Source organism: Halichoeres trimaculatus, unplaced genomic scaffold (assembly GCF_033239565.1).
Source record: "Halichoeres trimaculatus isolate MK-OKI-2021-1 unplaced genomic scaffold, fHalTri1.1 fHalTri1_scaffold_21, whole genome shotgun sequence".
Lineage (NCBI taxonomy): Eukaryota > Metazoa > Chordata > Actinopteri > Labriformes > Labridae > Halichoeres > Halichoeres trimaculatus.
The window spans coordinates 4,057,734-4,077,617 of NW_027437199.1; the positions used below are offsets into that span (position 1 = coordinate 4,057,734).

Here is a 19,884-nt window from a genome sequence, read left to right on the forward strand (position 1 = left end):
GGAGAAATGCAAGGAGAGAATGCTAGAAAAGGAAAGGAAGCAAGGTGATAAAGGAGGATACTTGAACAGGAAAGGCAGTGAGGAGATAAAGGTTGAATATGAGGAACAGAGATGAAGCAAGGAGTTATAAGGAGATAAAAGGAAGCTAGGACAAAATATGAGGACAGAAGAAAAGGAAAGGAAGCAAGGTGAATCTGAACGAGGTGATATGATGGAAGGGAAGGAAGTAACAAGTTAAAGTTATGAAATAGGAAAGAAAAGGAAAGCACACAAGGAAAGGGAAGACATCAAGGTAAAACAGGAGAGGAAACAAGGAGAAATGAGGAGACAAGGAGATGAGTAAAGGAGAAAGAGGACGTTGGGAGGAAAAGACAGGAAGCAAAGAGACAAAGTGAGGAGATGAGCTGAGGAAAGAAGGATGCAAGAAAGGGGGAGGATACTAGGAAAGGAGGAAGCGATGAGAAAAGAAAAGTATGCAAGGAGAGAATGCTAGAAAAGGAAAGGAAGCAAGGTGATAAAGGAGGATACCTGAACAGGAAAGGCAGTGAGGAGATAAAGGTTGAATATGAGGAACAGAGATGCAGCAAGGAGTTAAAAGGAGGATGCAAGGAGATGAAAGGAAGCTAGGACAAGATATGAGGCCAGAAGAAAAGGAAAGAAAGCGAAGTAAATCTGAACGAGGTGATATGAGGGAAGGAAAGGAAGTAAGGACAATAGGAAAGGAAAGACATCAAAGTGAAACAGGAAAGGAAGCAAGGAGACAAGAAAAGGTTTGAAAAGAAAGGAAAGGTTGAAAGAAAGGAACTTAAAGAGGGCTAAAAGTGAAATATATTCATGTTGAAACTGAAACTCAAATTAAAAATCAGGACCAAAGGTGACTGAGGGTCTTCCTCCAGCTGCTCAGAGGTTTCCCCGAGGCTTCCCCAGACCAGATGGGAAACCTGATCCCTGCAGGTTGTTCAGGGTCTACCTCAGATCACCTTCAGAGGACGAATTAAAATCTCAATAAACTCCACGAGCAAAAGACCTAATGTGGGGTGAAAAAACACCAACAACCTCAGAAAAACCAACAAAGCAGTTACCTGAGAACTAACAACCACTGGCTCTGATAAACTTAACATAATCGTCATCGCTGTGAGGACACGCAGCGTTGATTAAATATGAATCCAGCTCTCTGAAATAACAGCTGCCGCCTACTGACCCCGTTTCTTAAAGTGACGCTGGATTCTTGTGCCAAAAGGTCGTCCTGGTACAGAACTTGTAACTCGAACCGATTTATTATTGATATGATGAGAGTGAAACTTTAACTGAGAGACCGACCGTGGTGTTAACCTTCTACCTGAATGTTTCACTGAGACAGAGACCGACATGAAATCTTCAGATACTTTGTGCGCTAAAAATACCAAAATATTGTGATTGCAAGCGTCCAAACTTTTCACTTCTTTGGCTGAAAGGAAAACTAAGTGACCGAAGCTTTAATGTTGCAAATCTACTCTGAAGTAAAGATTAGCAACACTGTTTCCAAAACAGTGAGAAAGTGGAACGTGCCATGCTTAAGCAAGTGGTGTTTTTATTTCAGCAGTGGGAAGCAGGAAGACACTGCGGAAGCTCAACTACAGTGTGCTAAAAGGGACAAAATAGCATTGTATTTTTTCTCTTTTTAACTTGTTTTCTTGTATTTCTTGTAACCTTTTTAATACTAAGGAATTTGTCTTGGGCTGATTGTTAGCTTTTCTTAAACTCTACCAACAGTTGGGACAGTAACAGATATCAAATCAAGAATGTATGCACGATGTTGAAATAAAAAAAAATATGCTTTTAACGTGTCAAAACAACATGTTAGATGTTTGTTTAAATGTGTAATTTAGAAATTTCTTTTGGTGTCATTGTATTTTATCTGACATTTCTACCATTTTAAACAAAACTGTGATGTCAATATTGTTAATTCTTATTGTTATTGTTAATACTTTTTCATTTATTTTCATTTTAGTTGCATTTATGCTATTTCTGTTTTTATTCTGATTAATTATCGTTTCATTGTTAATCTCTTTCTGATATCTCTCTTGTATCCTGCTGTTGCTGTAAATGTTGAATTTCCCCCTGTGGGACTAATAAAGGTAAATCATATCTTATCTTAGAGAATCAGTCCAATTAATTTCTTAAATGGTGTAACCACAGAAACATGACTCGTGTTAAATAATTCAGCTTCCCAGACGTTATGCTGATGAAATATCATCTCAAAGTTTATTTAAATATTTTATTTCTAGACTAGATAATATGGGTTTGTTGGACTGAGTGATTAAGTATGTTGTAGACATCACTCTAACTTGACTCTACTTTTTGGTAGACTGTACTCTACTTTTTTCTGTTGATTTAAAATCATTTTGAATTTCATTTTTACAGTGTAGTAAATTGAAAAAAAAAAACATTTTCATAGTAACTTTTATTGAGCAGATTGTCTTTTAAGGGAAACATTGGCTACACAAACGGGCCACACCACTTACCTGTGTACAAATTAAGTTAACACTGCAAAAAACTGAAATCTTATCAAGTGTTTTTGTCTTCATTTCGGTAGAAAATGTCTTTTTAGACTCAATATGAGCCACATCCTCCAAAAATGAGGTCTGAGTTGCTTGTAACAAGTTGAAAATTTGCCAATAGAAAAAGAAAAAAGTTACTTTTATCAAAAAATTATTCTGATTTCAAGCAAATTTTTCTTGTTTCAGTGGCAGATTTTTTTTCACTTGTTACAAGCAATTCAGACCTCATTTTGTCTTTAATTAACTGGAAACAAGACATTTTTCTGGACTGATCAATTAAATGTGGCTCATATTAGGTATAACAAGACAGTTTTTAATTAAAATAAGACAAAAACACTTGATAAGATTTCAGTTTTTTGCAGTGTTACCTAACCCTATAGTTTAAAAAGGTTGTCAGCAATAATATCTCAGCAGTCCCATCAGAAGTTACCTGAGTTAGAAAAAGTTTCGAAAGACTTTTGCTAACCTCGAAGTCTGGGTTAGAAAGACTTGTTTTCATAGTTGTTTACTTTCGGTTTCTGAAAGTGTTGCCATATTATTCCAACTGCAAAAGCTTTGGATGACAACACACTGAATGGTTCAGGAAAGAAAGGATCGTAAATTTGTCTAACTTTTTTTAGGACAGTTAAAAACTGGAGAAATACAGTTAGATTAGCTGCTAACTGTAACTCGACTCTTGCCATACTTCCTTACTTTTCTTTACACCAATACGAGTGCACTCAGATATTCACAGATAGCACAAGATGCTTTAAAGTAATGCTGCTATTATTGGATCACTTTATTCCTGGTTGGAGTCAGCGTAATTTTTGTTTTGACTGAAGAGAAAGAAGGGTTGATTTCTAACAGAGTGATATAAATGTCAGAGAGGCACAAATTTAGAAATGTATATGACTGACAGATTTAAATTAATCCTCCCAGCAGGGTCTTTCTTAGCCCAGTAACCTGCTGACCAACATGTTGGGTTGGACCTGGTGTTGCACATTAATTTGGCTCCAGATGGGCCCCCGTGTGGATCTGCCCATGTGGGCTGTTAATGAGGCCTCGGAGAGTTACGAGTCGGCCCCATGTGGTGCAATAATCGTCAGACCCCTGAAGACCCCGAGACCAGTTTCAGAGTAATTAACAGAGTTCAAGTTAATGACTGAGCAGAAGGGGACCACAACGGGGAAGTAGGAGTGTCAGTGAACGCCTCGTGTGACAGTTTAACAGTTGAATTTGTAGGGCATGAAAAATAATCCAAAGCGTCAACTTTCGGGGACCTCAGACGAGCTCTTTTCCTGACCTCACACGCTCCCAGTCGTAGCTGTTTGACGCCCCAGAACAGATTGTGTTTGTGATATTTCATGTTGTCCTGGGCGGACTCTGGGATAACTTTTTGTTTGTTTACTATGTGGGCTAATCTGTTCTTTCCCACATTGTTCACTGTATGTTCCCTCTTTCTCCTCCTAATCCATTTATGTTTCCAAACCGAGGCTCCTCTGGCAGCTCATCCAAAGCGCTCCCACACGAGCCGGAGCTGGCGGAGGACCTGAGAAAACCGACAGTCTGTGTGGAGAGCAGACTGTGATCAGAGCTCTTTAATCAGGCTCACAGGAGGACCAATAACCCGGTTACTGTACGCGTAAAGCTAAAAACAGGGTCAATCTGTCGGTCCATTTGAACAGCAACAACTCACAAAACTCGCCAGATTTTTAAATATCAAAACTGCATATGCCGAGTTCGCACCTAACCATTTGGTTTGGCTCAAAGCGGAGCATTTATCCTGGTTCGTCTTCAATCTGTGGAGGCGTGTTGATATCCTTTCAACTCCTTTAATAACCACACTGACACATAAAAACATATTTTTCTTTACCTAAGTGTTTTTTCACGCCAGTATCTCCTTTTCTGTCACTACATCTCAGCGGGAAACGTTTCACTTCAGCTTCACTACATTTACCCAGCAGCTTTGCTTCATTCATACATTTAAATGTCTTATTTTCACCCCCCAAAGGTTCTTAAAATTCCCATGATTAATTATTTATCTGTGACACCACAGCAGATAAAATCTATAAAACATTAAAGATTTGCTGTCAGACTCTTTAAACTTTGCCAAAACGGTCCAATTACTGAATTATTTCTTAGCTGTGTTGATCTTAATTTTGCAGCTCTTGGTTTGACAGTGTGGATGTCACAGGAAGGAGGCATTAATATGTAAATTTGACTCATTTGGTCTTTAACAAATAAACCAAACAAAAGGTGTGAAGCAGACAAAACAAACCTCCTACATGAGGATATACAGACTGGAGGTTGCAGTGAATATTTATCCGAGAGACGACTGGGAATGTGGCAATGTGGAGGCATTTTTGTATCATTTTGGTCTTGTTTCCACCAAGCGGTCTGGTATGGATCGGTACAGTCTGGTACGGGTTGGATTGGTGCCCTTTTAGATAGGCCAAGGCCATTGATTGTTTCCACCAATCAATGGACTGTAGTGTTTCTAGCTCCACCTTCTGGGGTTGGATTGGTGTGTCTGGAAACCCCAAAAGAGGGGTACCTAAAGAGGTGGGTAATTTGGGAACCTGTCCCCGTTTTAGTCAAAGGAAACGTCACAAAATGCGTTCTGTACTGAGACAAACCAATCTGAACTGCTTGGCGGAAAAAGGGCTACAGGGTACCAGACACTGTACTAGGTACCGGGTACCATATTGGGTATTGTATCGTTTAGGGTACTGGGTTACAGGCTAAGATTACGCCACTATAACGTAATTCATAAGAGTACAAGAAACTTTGCCCACTTTTGAGTCACTTTCTTCTGAACTATCGTTGTGATGCTCCACCTTTCATCCCTACGGTGCTGGGGTTGTGAGTCACAGCTGGTCACATAGCTCTAGGGATGTACTGAAACCGATCCCGGTATCGGGTATTGGTGCATCTATACTCCTCAAATCTGGATTGGTATCAGTGGGAAGGGGCCAATCCATGATGCCGAAGCACTTTCTTTGTTTTTGCTGAATTACCAGTCTACAGGGTAAAAAATATTATAATTTAATATTAATTTCTGCACATTCTGATGCATGGTTTTTACCAAACTGCTGGGAAACATTTAAATATTTTATATTTTCAATAAATATTAACTTCTGTGACTTCATATACTCATTTATTGCCTTTTACCTAAAACATTACCCGTCTTATCCCACAGTGGGGCATGCAGGCTATTATGTAAGACTGGTATTAGATTGGTATAAGTATCAGTTGATACCCAAAGCCCAGGTATCGGTATTTGCATCCCTACATGGCACCTGTTGGAGCATCCACATGTCTAGACCCCAAATATATGACGACACATATCTAGAGATATTTAGTCAAACAGGAGAAATTTAGCACCAACTAACGTTTGCAAACTTAGAGCTTCAGTGTCAACCAAGCAGAGAACTTTGGCCCTGAGAAACAAAGCCCATATGGACGTGCCAAAAACTGCAGTTCCTTGAGTGTCCACTTGAGGCTGATTGCAGAAACATTGGACTATGTGTACAAATAACCTAAAAAAAGACTATTTCTACAGCAAAAATCTGAAACGTTTCAAAGTTATACAGCTTTGAGTCTCGTCCATATAAGGGCATGGCTAATTTGACTGACAGGAGGAGGACATCCTATAACTCAAACAGGATACAGTCTTTCCCTCATTCTAACTCAAACAGAACTAGGTTGAGGTCAGCTTTCCAATATGGCCGCTGTTGACAATAGGCTTCAAAATTCCGAACCAGAGACAAATGGGTGACATCACAGAGACTACGTCCATGTATTATACAGTCTATGGAGCCATCTTGTCTCAGTTCACCTGGATTAAAGTCATCCCAGAGCCACAAAATCTACTTTATCTTCACAATAAAGACAAAAAAGTGAATAAAATTAAATACAGAGTTAAAATCTAGTAAATAATTATCTGAACAAGAAGTATTTTAAATTTATGCATGTGAACTCTTGGTTTATTATTTTTAATAAATTCACAGAATTTTCAAAAAGTTAGAAAATTTAAAAAAAAAATAAATTAAAAAAAATTGTAAAAATTTAAAAAAGAATTATAATGTCAAACATTTGCAAAATATTCAAAACATAAATTTTAAAAATTAAAAAAAATATTAAAATTTAGAAATTTTGCATGAGTATGTGTGCTGTCTTTTTTTATTTTTATTTTTATTTTTGGTCTTTTTTTCCAAATTTACCTTTAGGGGACAATAAAGTTAAAATATAAAAAAATTAAAAAATTAAAAATCTATATTTCAGGATTTTTTAAAGCTACAAGAAGCCACTGCAAATGAGTTGCATAAGGCTCCAGAGCCGCAGGTTGAAGACCCTTGGAGTTAGGTGTCAACCCCTGAGCTAAAGATGCCTTTACATGCCTTCGTCTCTTCACATACTGACCCCCGTAACTCTCTTTGCCTCTCAGAGTGCAATCAGTACAGACCTCTGCCACCAGAGTCTAAAAAGTACCGTCTCATCCCACCCCGTACTAAGATCCCTCCATCGACTCCCTGTTGCTTTGAGAATCCAGTCGAACTAATTCAGCCCTGAGGTCTGAAACGTTATATTTACCAACAGCTCCACACACACACTTTAAATCCCGTGGTGACAGAGCCTTCCAGGCTGTGGCTTCAAAGCTGAGAAATGATCTGTTCCCACTCAGGCTTTGCAGAATCAGCCGATATATCTTCAGAAAGCTGTACGAAGTAACATTTCGAGAGGCGTTTGGTAAATACGACCTCTACAGCTCTGTGTTTATTGATCTCTGCTCCTGGGATTCTGGGTTTCAGACTCATGCTTTTGTTTGTGGCTTAAGTGACCACTCGCAAAGCACTTTTTGATGTCGAGTCTTATTTTTATTTCAGAAAAATCACATTATTTTTATCTTTTTCTTGAAAAATTGAAGCAATCAAAGGTTTGAGCTCACAGATCTTGTTTTTCCTCCTTCGTGTATCTGTGTCATCATGTGTGTGAGCTGATGTGACTGTTATATTCACACCAGCATTTTCCCTATCTATGAAGCAGCATGGCATCGTGGGAAACAAGAGCTGTCAGGATATGACAGGGTTAGAGTTCACACACACAGAAACACACAAACTTCACATGAAGTGTCACCGTGCTCCCTGCAGACCACCTGTCAATCACAGCCACGGCTTTCAGAGGTCAGAGGTCGGAGTTCAAACAGATTCCCGGTGTCAGAGTGTTTCCTGTCTGTTCTCGCATGAACTCAGGTATGTCAGTGTGTGTGTGTGTGTGTGTGTGTGTGTTGAGACAGTTTATTGCCGCTGTTAGCTGTGTGTGGAAGTCAAACGGTCACAATCAGCTGTTTGTTTGAACAGGTGAAACTCTCTCTTGTCATGCAGCGCTGCTCCTTAAATTTTCAGGATTTTTCCATCCAACAGGAGTCGTCAGATTCCTGGTTTGGAAATTTCCAGAATCATTCTCGACTTATTCAACAAGAAGAAGTGACAAAAACAAGAAAAAATGGCATAAATTTAAGCCCTTTGAATGCTTTGTTGTGTCTCTGGCAGCGTCAGGACATTTCTTCACACTCTTCCTGGCAGAAGACGCAGCAAATCCAAAGTGATTTGTGGTCCGTGGACTCTTTAAAATACGCACAGGACGGGGCAAAACCAAACCTCACATTACAGGAAACCGCCAGCCACGCCGACACATTAACACGAGGAGTTTTTTGACTTGAAAAGTGCCGATAAATGTGAGGGATAATCTCCTGATTCATCCACAGAGTCAGATTAGCTCCAGTGTTAGCTCGGGACAGCGAGGGAGGAGACGACTCAGCCTCCTCTCACCTGTCAGACGTCCCCGAGGGCTTCAACGACCCACGAGCACACGCCACTGACAGGAGTGACAGGCGGGCAGATGGGCGAGTCACAGCCACTGACACAGGCGGGAAAAGAGAGGGAGAAAGGGTAAAGAGGGAAAGTGTGTGTTGGTGCTAAAAATGACAAGCGCAGGTTCATTTGCATATCGCTCTCAAGCCTCTGCAGCGCTCTAACACGATTGGACGCCTCGTTGGTATGTGTGTGTGTGAGTGTGTGTGTAATCTAATTCTCCATGCCCCACACACACATGCACAAAAACCTTCCACAGACACACACACACACAGATTTTATCCTCTTACTCCCCCTGCTGGTTGCTCAGAGGAACTGCAGCCTCGGCATAAAGACCTCAAACATCACATTTAGACCTCTCAGAACGTCTGGGTCTTCCTGAAGAAATTACCCATGATTCACTGAGGCAGCCAGCAGATAGACAGTGATTGATAAAGCCTGAGGGAGAAGGAGACAGACAGGAGAAGGAGACCCAGAAACAAAGTGAACAAAAGAGACAGAGGAGTGAATCTATGGTCTTAATGGACTGCTGAGTGACTGACCTTGATTCCTAATGGACACACACTCGCACACACACACTCAGACACACACACTCACACTGCATTGACTGCCATTCGGTCCCTGAAGGCCCGGCTCAACCTGAACCTAAACCCGGAGAGATAGAGATGAACAAACAGCTGGACGGCAGCTGTCAGCAGGAGGAAGGGATGTTTCCTCTGAATAGACCAAAAATCTGCCGAGGTCTGATTAAAACGAGCAGTTTGGACTTCAAAGGTTCAAAAACATGTCGAGTATTTGTACAATATACAATCCAAAATGGTCCCAGGTGTGTTATCATACCAAGACATTTATCATATGGGTAACTGTATCACACAGAATAATACATCATAATAGGAACTGTAGAACATATTATTACAGTAAGGGTATATGTGGGTATTGTATGTCATAGGGGATTGGGTATCATACCATATTGCCTACTACGTATCAATTTGGGAATTCTATCATAGTCAGTATCAGGTATCATTTAACATGAGGCGTCAGAAAGGACAAAATGACAGGTATTGTATCAAATCGGGTACTGGGTATCAGGTATCAATCAGGAACTGGGTATCCTGTTTGATATTGAATAATATTTGGTATCACTTTGGGTACTGGGTAACCGGGTATTGTCTCATATTTGGTTGTGGGTATCAGTTTGGGTGCTGGGTACCCTACTGGGTATTAGGGGACAAAAATCGGGGTTTTTTTTGTTTCACAATCTTTAAATTGCAACTTTTGGTTCAAAAAAAGTTTTGATCTTTTTTTCAAATTCAAATCCTTCATTTTTGTCTTTGCTAATAAGCTGGGTTGGGGGTAGGGATGGGTACCAAATCCAGTACTTTTGTAGGTACCAACTAGGGGTGGGTAAAAAATATCCATGAATCAATGCATCAAAATATTGCCTCGCCCAATTCAATATTGATTCAGCAAATCCTCTGAATTGATTCATCTCCTGGCAAATGGGGGAGGGGGGGGGTTGTGAGTGTTATTCCCGTTCCACAAAACAACAAAAAATGGCAGCCAAAGCAGCAGCAAAAGCATAAAGCCAGATCCTTAAGCTTTAAAGTCTGACGTTAGGGTTGTTTTATTGCTCCAAAAGGTGAGGGGACATACCACATATGTCACATGGGGCATGAAAATCAATAGTCGAAGCATTTAAGTCAACATCAAATCAAATCGATTTCGAATCGAATCGTGAGGTTCTTAGCAACACCCAGCCCTAGTACCAACTGAATTCTGTCAAAAGTACCAGGTACTGATTCACATAAAATCAAAAGGTACCATGTTTAGATACCTAAACGCATCCTTGTGACTGTGAGGGAGTAGAAGAGCAGGAGATTTCCATGTTGGACATGAACACAACATTACAAGGTTGAAGAATAAATATGTTTTATTGAAAAACATTGAGATTTTATAATCAAACAAACTGATATATTTTAACACATAAATTGGTAATATAAAGTACTGAAACCAATTGCCAGGTACCAGGAATCTGTACCATATCGTTTCAAATGTGAAAGGTACCTATCTCTAGTAGGGGGCGCAGATGCTCTAGTGGTCTAGGTTGCGCCCCATGAGGTTCGCCCTCAAGCGGGTGGCCCAGATTTGAGTCCGGTGGTCTTTTTCCCACATGTCACCCCATTTCCTGCTCTACCCACTGTCCTCTCCTATCTCATTAAAGGCATGAAAAGCCCCAAAAATAATTTAAAAAACAAGCTGGGTTGGAAAAAAAGTTACCGCTTTTCTCCAGCAGAGGGCATAACGTTATTTTTCTACAGTTTGGTAACGTGATGTTAGATCCCCTGATTGAATCTTAAAAACAGACTCACATGTGATGAGCTTTGTTTAGGGAAATATGTTTTGGGTATTGTCTTATATTTGGTAATGGGTATCACTTTGAGTATTGGGTATTTGGGTATCAGGCATCATTTTGGGTACCAGGTACCCTATGAAGTACAGTCTCAAATTTAGTTGTGGGCATCATTTTGAGTATGGGTATCACTTTGCATTTGGTATACTTTTGGATATTCTATCATTTTGGGTTCTGGGTAATGTTTTGGGTATCCTTCTGTTTCAGCTACCAGAACCATGTTGGGTATCGTCCAGTAATTGAGTAATGTAAGGTGTCAGGTTTCATATCATACTGGGTTTGGCAAAACATGGAAAAACCTTCAATAGTTGAGGAAGAGTGACAGGTTATCCAAAGCTTTTAATATTAAACATTCAAACTCTGAGAAAAGGAAGGCAAGCTCTCAAATTTTGATTTAATAAAATCAGCGTTTGCTTTTATAACTCAAAACAAATCAAAAGAGTTTGTGCTGATAGATTTACTACCATCATATCAGGTTTTAACATGATTCAGGGGTTATTATTTAGTCTGTGGATGCCGATAAAGAGAAAATGAAAACAAGCTTCCCTCCCTAATTAAAACTGAAATGACACCAGAAATATAACTCATGAACGCTTAATTATTCTGTCCACCAAAAGTTGAAAGAAAACCTACGTCCTTGAATGAAACGGATCATTCAGATGTTAATTGAGGATTTTTCAGACAGATTTGGCTTTGAATCACATTTAAGCACATTGTATCACCAACAAAAGGCAAAAAATTTGTGAGAACTTCTGAAAGACTTTTTGATAAATCTGAAATCTAAAGGCCACTAGCAGCGAAGCACTTAAATCTCCTCAATCCAACACTGATTGACAATAAGAGCCTCCGCTGGAGCTCGGACCACACCAGAGGACGTTTGCATAAAGCCGGAACGTCCTCCACATGATGTGCGGAGCAGCGGCATGAATATTAATTTGAAATCTACATGAACCGACTTCCTGTTTCTCCACTTTCAGGATTTAAAACTGGACTTTTCTCAAGCAAGGAAAAGAACAATTTGGCTCCCGACAGTCCCTCCACTCAACCTCAGACGGAGAAACGGTTATCTTTAGGATGCAGGCAGCACAAACAAACACACACACACACTCACACAGGCACTCACACACACACTGCCGGTCTAGGAGCTTCTTAAGGACTACAATGGAAAAAATAGATCAGAGAAAGAAGCGGAAATACTCTCTCCTTCGTCTCTCTGCAGGTTTTAGAGTCAGACTGACGGCAAGAAATACAGACTCTGTCGTGTGTGTGTGTGTGTGTGTGTGTGTGTGTGTGTGTGCGCGCTGTATATCAATAAGTGTTTTTTCACGTTAGTGTGTCCATGCTGGGCTTATCCAAGTAGAAAATGAGTGTATGTGTATGATGCCAGCAGCTCGGCTGTCCACCTGGATCCTGCCCAGGGCTGTGTGTCTGTGTGTGTATGTGTGTGTGAGTAACAGATGAAGGGCGGTAAAAACAGATTCTGATCCGGCGTCTGTTTCCTGTTGAAAGATTAAAGATAATCTGATTTTTTTGAACGATCTGCCTCATTATTTCAGGTTTTATCTCTGGGTAATGAAGAGCAGCTTCATGTGCAGACAGAAATCACAGCGACAGAGTCCGACTGAGAGAAAAACACACACAGAAACAAAGTTTTACCTAATTAGGCAAAGAGAAAACAAAAGAAAGCTTCATTAGGAACATTCACTGTACTCCAGATCTACATGTGGTCCACAAACAGACCAATTAGGAAACAAAAACAGGTTTTTTGAAAGCAAACGTAAAGAAATTAGATATTTATCTACCAGAAGTACATACAATGAGACTTACTAATAACCTAAATATAGGAAATTTAATTTAGTTTTCTGTTTCCTGTTAAGAACAGATTAGAAATGGCTCAATCCATTGACATCATTAGCTTTAATGCTAAACAATTCTACTGCTGCGAGGACCTTAGGTTGACTGTTTGACCCAGCTAGCTTAGCTTAGCAGTTAGAAAACAGTTTCCTAAGAAAACTGATTCAGGATTTTCTGCTTCAAAATCATATACATCTCCTAATGGACCCAAAACATAAAGATAACCTAGCGCTAGCTTGATGCTAATGTATACAGGAATTTGCATTGGTATGCTAGCAGTTAGCATACATTGATAGAACTTTGGTTTTATCCAAACAACTCTAAGTATTGTTTTAACCATGTTAAGAAACTAGATGGCCTACTTCAGTCAATAACATTTAACAAAACAGTACATCAAAGTCATATGAAACAAAATTTTTTACTTATTTTTATTTATTTACGTCCAGAGATATCCACATCCAGTGACCAATTTTATGTTTATTTAACTATAAACTCAAAAAATGTTGACACAGAAAATCTGAAAACCAGATTTTTGTACAGAGAATATAGCTAAAAATATGAGCTGTTGTAATGAGCACGTACTAGACTGCAGGATACTAGACTGAGTATTTAGTAAGTTTATTAATCCATGCTTCATTTCCCTTTATGTTAAGCCCGGTCTATATGAAAGAATGATTCATGTAAAATAAATTTTATCTTATTCTTTTTAGAAAATCTAATTTAAAAAATATTTATATTTTATCATTATTATTATTTATCATTATTATTTATTTATTTATTTGTTTATTTATCATTATTATTATCATTATTATTATTATTATCATTATTATTATTATTATTATTGAACACATTAAAATTTCTGAGTCTTTGTCTCTCATTTTATTTGAAAAAAAAAAAAAAGGTTGCTGACAGCATCACCTGGCCTCTGTTTACTTTTCTTTACTAAACCTCTAAAATCCATACATTTAGAAACAATCAAGTTCACCCTGAGTGGAAAGATTAACATGTTTCACACAATATGGCAACCATTTATAGAATATTACTACAGAAAATAACCCCATTTTATTTTATCTTATTTTTTTCATATTTTATTTTGATTTATTTTGATTTTTTTTTTCTTCAAGCTAATGTATGTGTGTATGTAAAATTGTGTTGTGTGTGTATTGGTGTATCCATATATAGCTAAATACATGTATATATATGTGTGCAGATTTATGTGTGTATGTGGATATACCTTTATATCATGCCATGAATGTGTAAGCAGATGCATATATTTATATCTTTTAATCATTTTTGTATTTGTATACACCAAGGGAAAAAAAAAACAATAAAATAATAAAAAAAAGAAACTTTAAAATCCGATATTCTCTCTTTGTGTTTTTCTTTATTTCAAACTATTTTACTCTCATATAACACGTAGCAAAATGGAAATAACTCCAGATACTGTGAGTTCCAACTATTCAATTTTTTGACCATTTTATGGCCAAAATAAAGCAAAAATATCTGGGCAGGTATTTTGAGGCCCAGGTGTTAAAAGGTTTACCGTTCAAACATCGTATGTAAATAAAAATGAATAAAAATGAGTCAAATTAAATTATGACAAAGGAAAATGTTGTTTAATTGTGCATAAAAGTGTTCAGGTTGTGGTATTCCTCCTGTGTGGAGCTGCCATGTTTATTTCAGGACAAATGTGAGAACAGCGGCTTAAAAATGGACATGATGTCATGTTCATGTAATATTCAGGCGTCCACACACTTTTGGACATGTAGGACAGAAATAAAAGAAGCAGCACACACACACACACACACTCTCTTAAAACACACATATTTAAATAGATGAAGTCAATGACACACACTCACACAGGCACACACACACACACACACACACACACACGAGTCAGCAGTTTGTCTAACAGAGAGGGAGAGGTTCTGCTAAAATGTGTCAGAGACGATAGGGATAATACATTAAGCTGGAAACACACACACACACACACACTGTCACACACACACGCGCAGTCAGGTCTGCTTCAGTAATCCTGAGGACAAAGATGAGCAGAGTTCTGACATCAGCACCTCCTAAAGGACGGTGTGTATGTGTGTGTGTGTGTGTGTGCGCTTCCAGGAGTGTGTGTTACAGTGTGTGTCTGTGTGCACTTCAGTGTCGTGATGTTGTGGGTAACTGCGAGTCTCAGCGTGTGTGTTTTTCTCTGCGTCGAAGTCAGAAAGCCTAAAACTGGTGGATGATGTCATGCTGCACACACACACTTACACACACACACACACACACACACACACACACAAAAACACTTTAATCACAATCAATCAGACACACTCTTAACAACCTGAAGACTCATCCTCGTGTGCGTCATCATCCGTTAAAAACCTGTTTTTTACTCACAGACAGACTCAGCGTCTTGGTTTTATAAGTGATGAAAAACTGCATTCTCTCTGACGACCAGCAGGGGGCGATCACACAAAGTCTCACTGTGTAGAATATTCATGAGGAAACCATCCAGCATCTTAGCGGATAGGATAACATTTTCCTGAAGAGTTTATGATCTCAATCTGAAATTTTAGGTCTAATTTCATAAAATATGATGTTCGGAAATTATGGTCCCATCCAAAGTCGACCAAAGGACCAGGAACTTTCAGCTTCTGGTAAAACAGTCCCAGGAACCATATGTTTCCTGTAGCCCATTGCTTGTCTGTGTGTCCACCATAGGCTGAAAAACTTGGGTAGATTATGAAAATCAAGATCAAGTGATGTATAGAGAACAAAATAAAAGTAATTGCAGAACACCACCAGACCAGTAGAGGGCAGTAACATGGAGAAAGAAGCCATGAGTCAGTTATTTTCAGATGCATTTTTTGTTCCTTAATTAATAAAAAAAGAAAAAAAATCACTCAAAGATGAGAAAAATAAAATCATGGAGCGGTGACGATGATCCTGTGGTTCTTTCTCTACCTGAGAAAAGAAAAAGGAAACGTGGGGTCCATCCACTCCTGCTGTTAAAGGAGCTGAGCAGTTTAAACATAGCCTGATGTTACAGAAAATGTGACGTCTGACCAGTCAAACAAGCCTCGATACGACCTGGCCGAATAAGAAAAACACAGAAAATCGAACCTGTTCAGAATAAAATAATGACGGACAAACGTTTTGGTACCAGTGTGCAAACATGATTGACAAAACTTGATGTTGATATATCGATATCAATATCGATATCGGCTGATGTTTACTCATTAGCTGCTAGCCATTTTCAGAGCATCTTGAACGATCTTTCAAGACCCAAATAGTCTTGTTTCTCTGACTATGTTAACACCAGTGGTGATTGCTCTAAGACTGCAAGGGAAGCTCAGCTTCCCCTAAAATGTCCCCAAAAAAGTGTTGATATGTTCTGCTGTGTGAACATTTCACTGACAAAATCTGAGCTAGAATTCCTTCATCTTTTGTTCAGAATCAGCTCCTATCACAGGTAACTGGCTCCACCTCCTTCTCATTCATCCCCACAGCGTCTCAGCGCTTTAACACAGTCGGACGCTGAGCGTCTTCTGACTTCAGCGGGGAAGCGTAGAGTGGGTTGTTCCACTGTGGAAGCTGGACGGTCATTGGATAAACGCTGGGCTTTGTCCTGCCCATCGGACGCTCAGCGTCTCTGGGGGTCTATGAGGCAGTGGGCTGGCCTGGACGCTGGGCTTCTGCATGATGATTGGATGATCTGTCAGAGGCTGAATCCCTTTTTGATTGACAGTGAAATGAGCCAGTCAGCGATCTTGAAGTATAACCCTCCACCGGAGCATCTTCTCAGTTGTTCTGGACTGATCCAGAGACTTTATCATCCCCAATGAGTTTACCTTTCTTAAAAATAACGAGCGTTGTGTTTAAAGATTCTCTCTGTTTTCACCAATAAGCAGCTACAGCTACAGCTGTGGAGCTTCTCCCCCAGTCACTCACACTTACAGCCTGTCGTAGTCTCACGTAGCAGCTCCAGCTGATAACAAGCTGACATGTCTCTCTTATGTCCCTCTTTTTGAGCCAAAAAACTGACAAAACGTGCTTTTTTGATTGTGTTCATCTTGAGCGCTCTCAATGGTCGCCTTTTCTCACGATCATGCTGCTCTTTCTCTTCAAACTACCTCGACACATCTCAGATTGATTTTGTTTTGTTTTGTTTTTTAACCAATATTGATATCGGATATTGGTGTCGGCTAAAATTTTCATATCAGTGTATCCCTATTTTCTAACGAATGTCAATTTTGGATAAACAAAGCGGACTCAGTGTTCAAAGGCCTTTAGCCTCTGCTGCAAATTTGTTGAACCGACACTTGAAAGAGGATGAAAGCTTGTGGTAAAGCCCAAAAAACAGCTTCAACCAGTGAAACACCAAACCATCCAGCTCCACCATCAAAAGCATGAAGACGGCAGAGATCGACTGATGCTTCATGCTCAAAAAAACGAGCCTGTTGATTGACGACTTTCAGCGAGACACATCCTTCTCTTAAAATCACTGAACACTGAGCTGATGAGAAGATTCATGACAGAAATTGTCCAAAGTGTGGGACTGCTACAAGTTGAAGCCGAAAGAAAACAGATCAGTGTGTCTCTTCGGTGTTTCCCACACATTAACAACACCACGAAGGGCTACCCAGCCGCCCACATATGCTGCACACTATTTCTGCATTTCTGTGTCTTTATATTCCTGTAAGATCGCCCTCTGAGATCAATAAGCCGGACCATCTCTCGTAGCTCTCTGCAGCGCCTGATGCACGCTCTGCAGGTGATTAGAGCGAGTCAGAGAGAAAAGAGGACCTTCAGTAAATCCCTCCTGTTAATTAAGAAGCTTTTCAGCTCTGTTTTGCAACACATTATCAGCTTTCCATGCATTTTCCTCAAAGGGAATGTGACCATCTCCATATTTTACCGCCGTTTGAAAGATGCTGCAAATGTCAGACAGCGCTCTGCTAGTTAGGGTTTGCTGGGAAACGCAACACACAGATCACTTGTTGGTTTGTGAGATGACTGAATAAAGAGATTTTAAAATGTAACCGAGTTATTTAGGCGTCTTAATAAATAATGATGATTATCAATGAGTGATTAGACACAAGCAGAAAGAAGGAGAGCAGGGAGTGCAGAAAGGTACGGTGGCTGAAAGGTGTCAGCTGATTTGTAAAAGCCACAACACAACAGAAGTTAAGAGGACAGTTTTCCAAAAATACACAGAAAAGTGGAAGTCAGTTCATGATTGTTTTCTTTTATAATGTAAGCTATGATAAATGTAGCTTTAATGCTAACTTAAATAAAGAAATATAAGTACTAGGAAGGATAACACAAGGTGACACCCCTACAGAGCTTTATTTATCATAAATAAAATTAATCATTTACTTATTTTACAACTTTTTAGTCTGTTTGGATAATTAACCGCACTTTTATTGTGTTGCGGCGTTAGCATTTGTGTTGTCGCTTTTGCATTCATGCTGTGGCATTTTTTATTTGTGCTGTAGCTTTTGCATTTCCATTTTTGCTCTTGCATTCATGTTCTAGCCTTTGAATTTGAGTTGTAGCATTTGCATTTGCTTTGTGGCGTTTTTACTTTTGCAAACGTGTTGTAGCGTTTACATTTGTGTTGTGCCATTTGCATTGGAGCTGTTACTTTTGCATTTGCATTTTTGCACCAGCATTCATGTTATAGCTTTTGCATTTGTGTTGTCGCTTTTGCATTTGCATTGTGGTGATTTTACTCTAGCATTCACGTTGTAGCTTTTGCATTTATGCTGTGGTGTTTTCCATTTGTGCAGTCACTTTTGCATGCGCATTATCGCTCTTGCATTCATGATACAGCTTTTGCATTTGTGTTGCAGCTTTTGAATTAAAGCCGTCGCTTTTGCATTTGTGCTGTCACTTTTGACGTTTGCATTTGTGTCATAGCTTTTGCATTCATGTTGAAGCGTTTGCATATGAGCTGTCACTTTTGCATTTGTGTTTTTGCTCCAGCATTCATGTTGTAGCTTTTGCATTTGTGCTGTCACTTTTGACGTTTGCATTTGTATTGTCACTTTTGCATTTTTGTTTTAGCTCTTGCATTTGTGTCATAGCTTTCACATTTGTGTTGTAGCTTTTGCAAGAGCTGTCACTTTTGCATTTACATTTTTGCACTGTCATTCCTGTTGTAGTTTTTGCTTTTGTGTTGTGGCTTTTGCATTTGCATTGTGGTGATTTTTCTCTAGCATCCATGTTATAGCTTTTGCATTTGTATAAAGGCTTTGCATTCACCTCGTCGCATTTGTTTTTGCATCTGTGTTTTCTATTTTGCATTTGCGTTTTTTGTGCTTGCATTTGTGTTGTAGCTTTTGCATTTGTATTGTAGTGTTTGCATTTGTGCTGTCGCTTTTGCATTCACGTTGTGGCATTTTTTCTTTTGCATTCATGTTGTAGCTTTTGCATTTGTGTTGTGGTGTTTGCATTGGAGCTGTCTCTTTTGCCTACTTGCTGTCACTTGTGTTGTCACTTTTGCAATTGCATTTTTGCTCTTGCGTTTGTGTTGTCACTTTTGCATTGTTGTGTTTTTTGCTTTTGCATTTGTGTTGTGGCTTTTGCATTTCCATTTTTGCTTTAGCATTCATTTTGTAACTTTTCCATTTGTGTTGTGGCATTTGCATTCTTATTTTTCCGCTCTTGCATTTGTCTTGTAGCTTTTGCATTTGTGTTTCAGCTCTTGCATTTGTGTCATAGCTTTCACATTTGTGTTGTAGCTTTTGCATGAGCTGTCACTTTTGCATTTACATTTTTGCATTTACATTTTTGCACTGTCATTCCCGTTGTAGCTTTTGCTTTTGTGTTGTGGCTTTTTGCATTTGCATTGTGGTGATTTTACTCTAGCATCCATGTTATAGCTTTTGCATTCGTATTGTGGCTTCGCATTCACCTCGTTGCATTTGTTTTTGCATCTGTGTTTTCTATTTTGCATTTGCGTTTTTTGTGCTTGCATTTGTGTTGTAGCTTTTGCATTTGTATTGTAGTGTTTGCATTTGTGCTGTCGCTTTTGCATTCACGTTGTGGCATTTTTTCTTGTGCATTCATGTTGTAGCTTTTGCATTTGTGTTGTGGTGTTTGCATTGGAGCTGTCTCTTTTGCCTACTTGCTGTCACTTGTGTTGTCACTTTTGCAATTGCATTTTTGCTCTTGCATTTGTGTTGTCACTTTTGCATTGTTGCTTTTTTGCTTTTGCATTTGT

At 39.1% G+C, this 19,884-nt stretch overlaps 1 protein-coding gene across 1 annotated transcript in view; it reads right to left on the reverse strand.

Moving 5' to 3' along the window:
* The window catches only part of grip1 (glutamate receptor interacting protein 1), an 85,073-nt gene that overhangs the window by 57,397 nt on the left and 7,792 nt on the right, over positions 1-19,884 (reverse strand). The window lies entirely within an intron of this gene.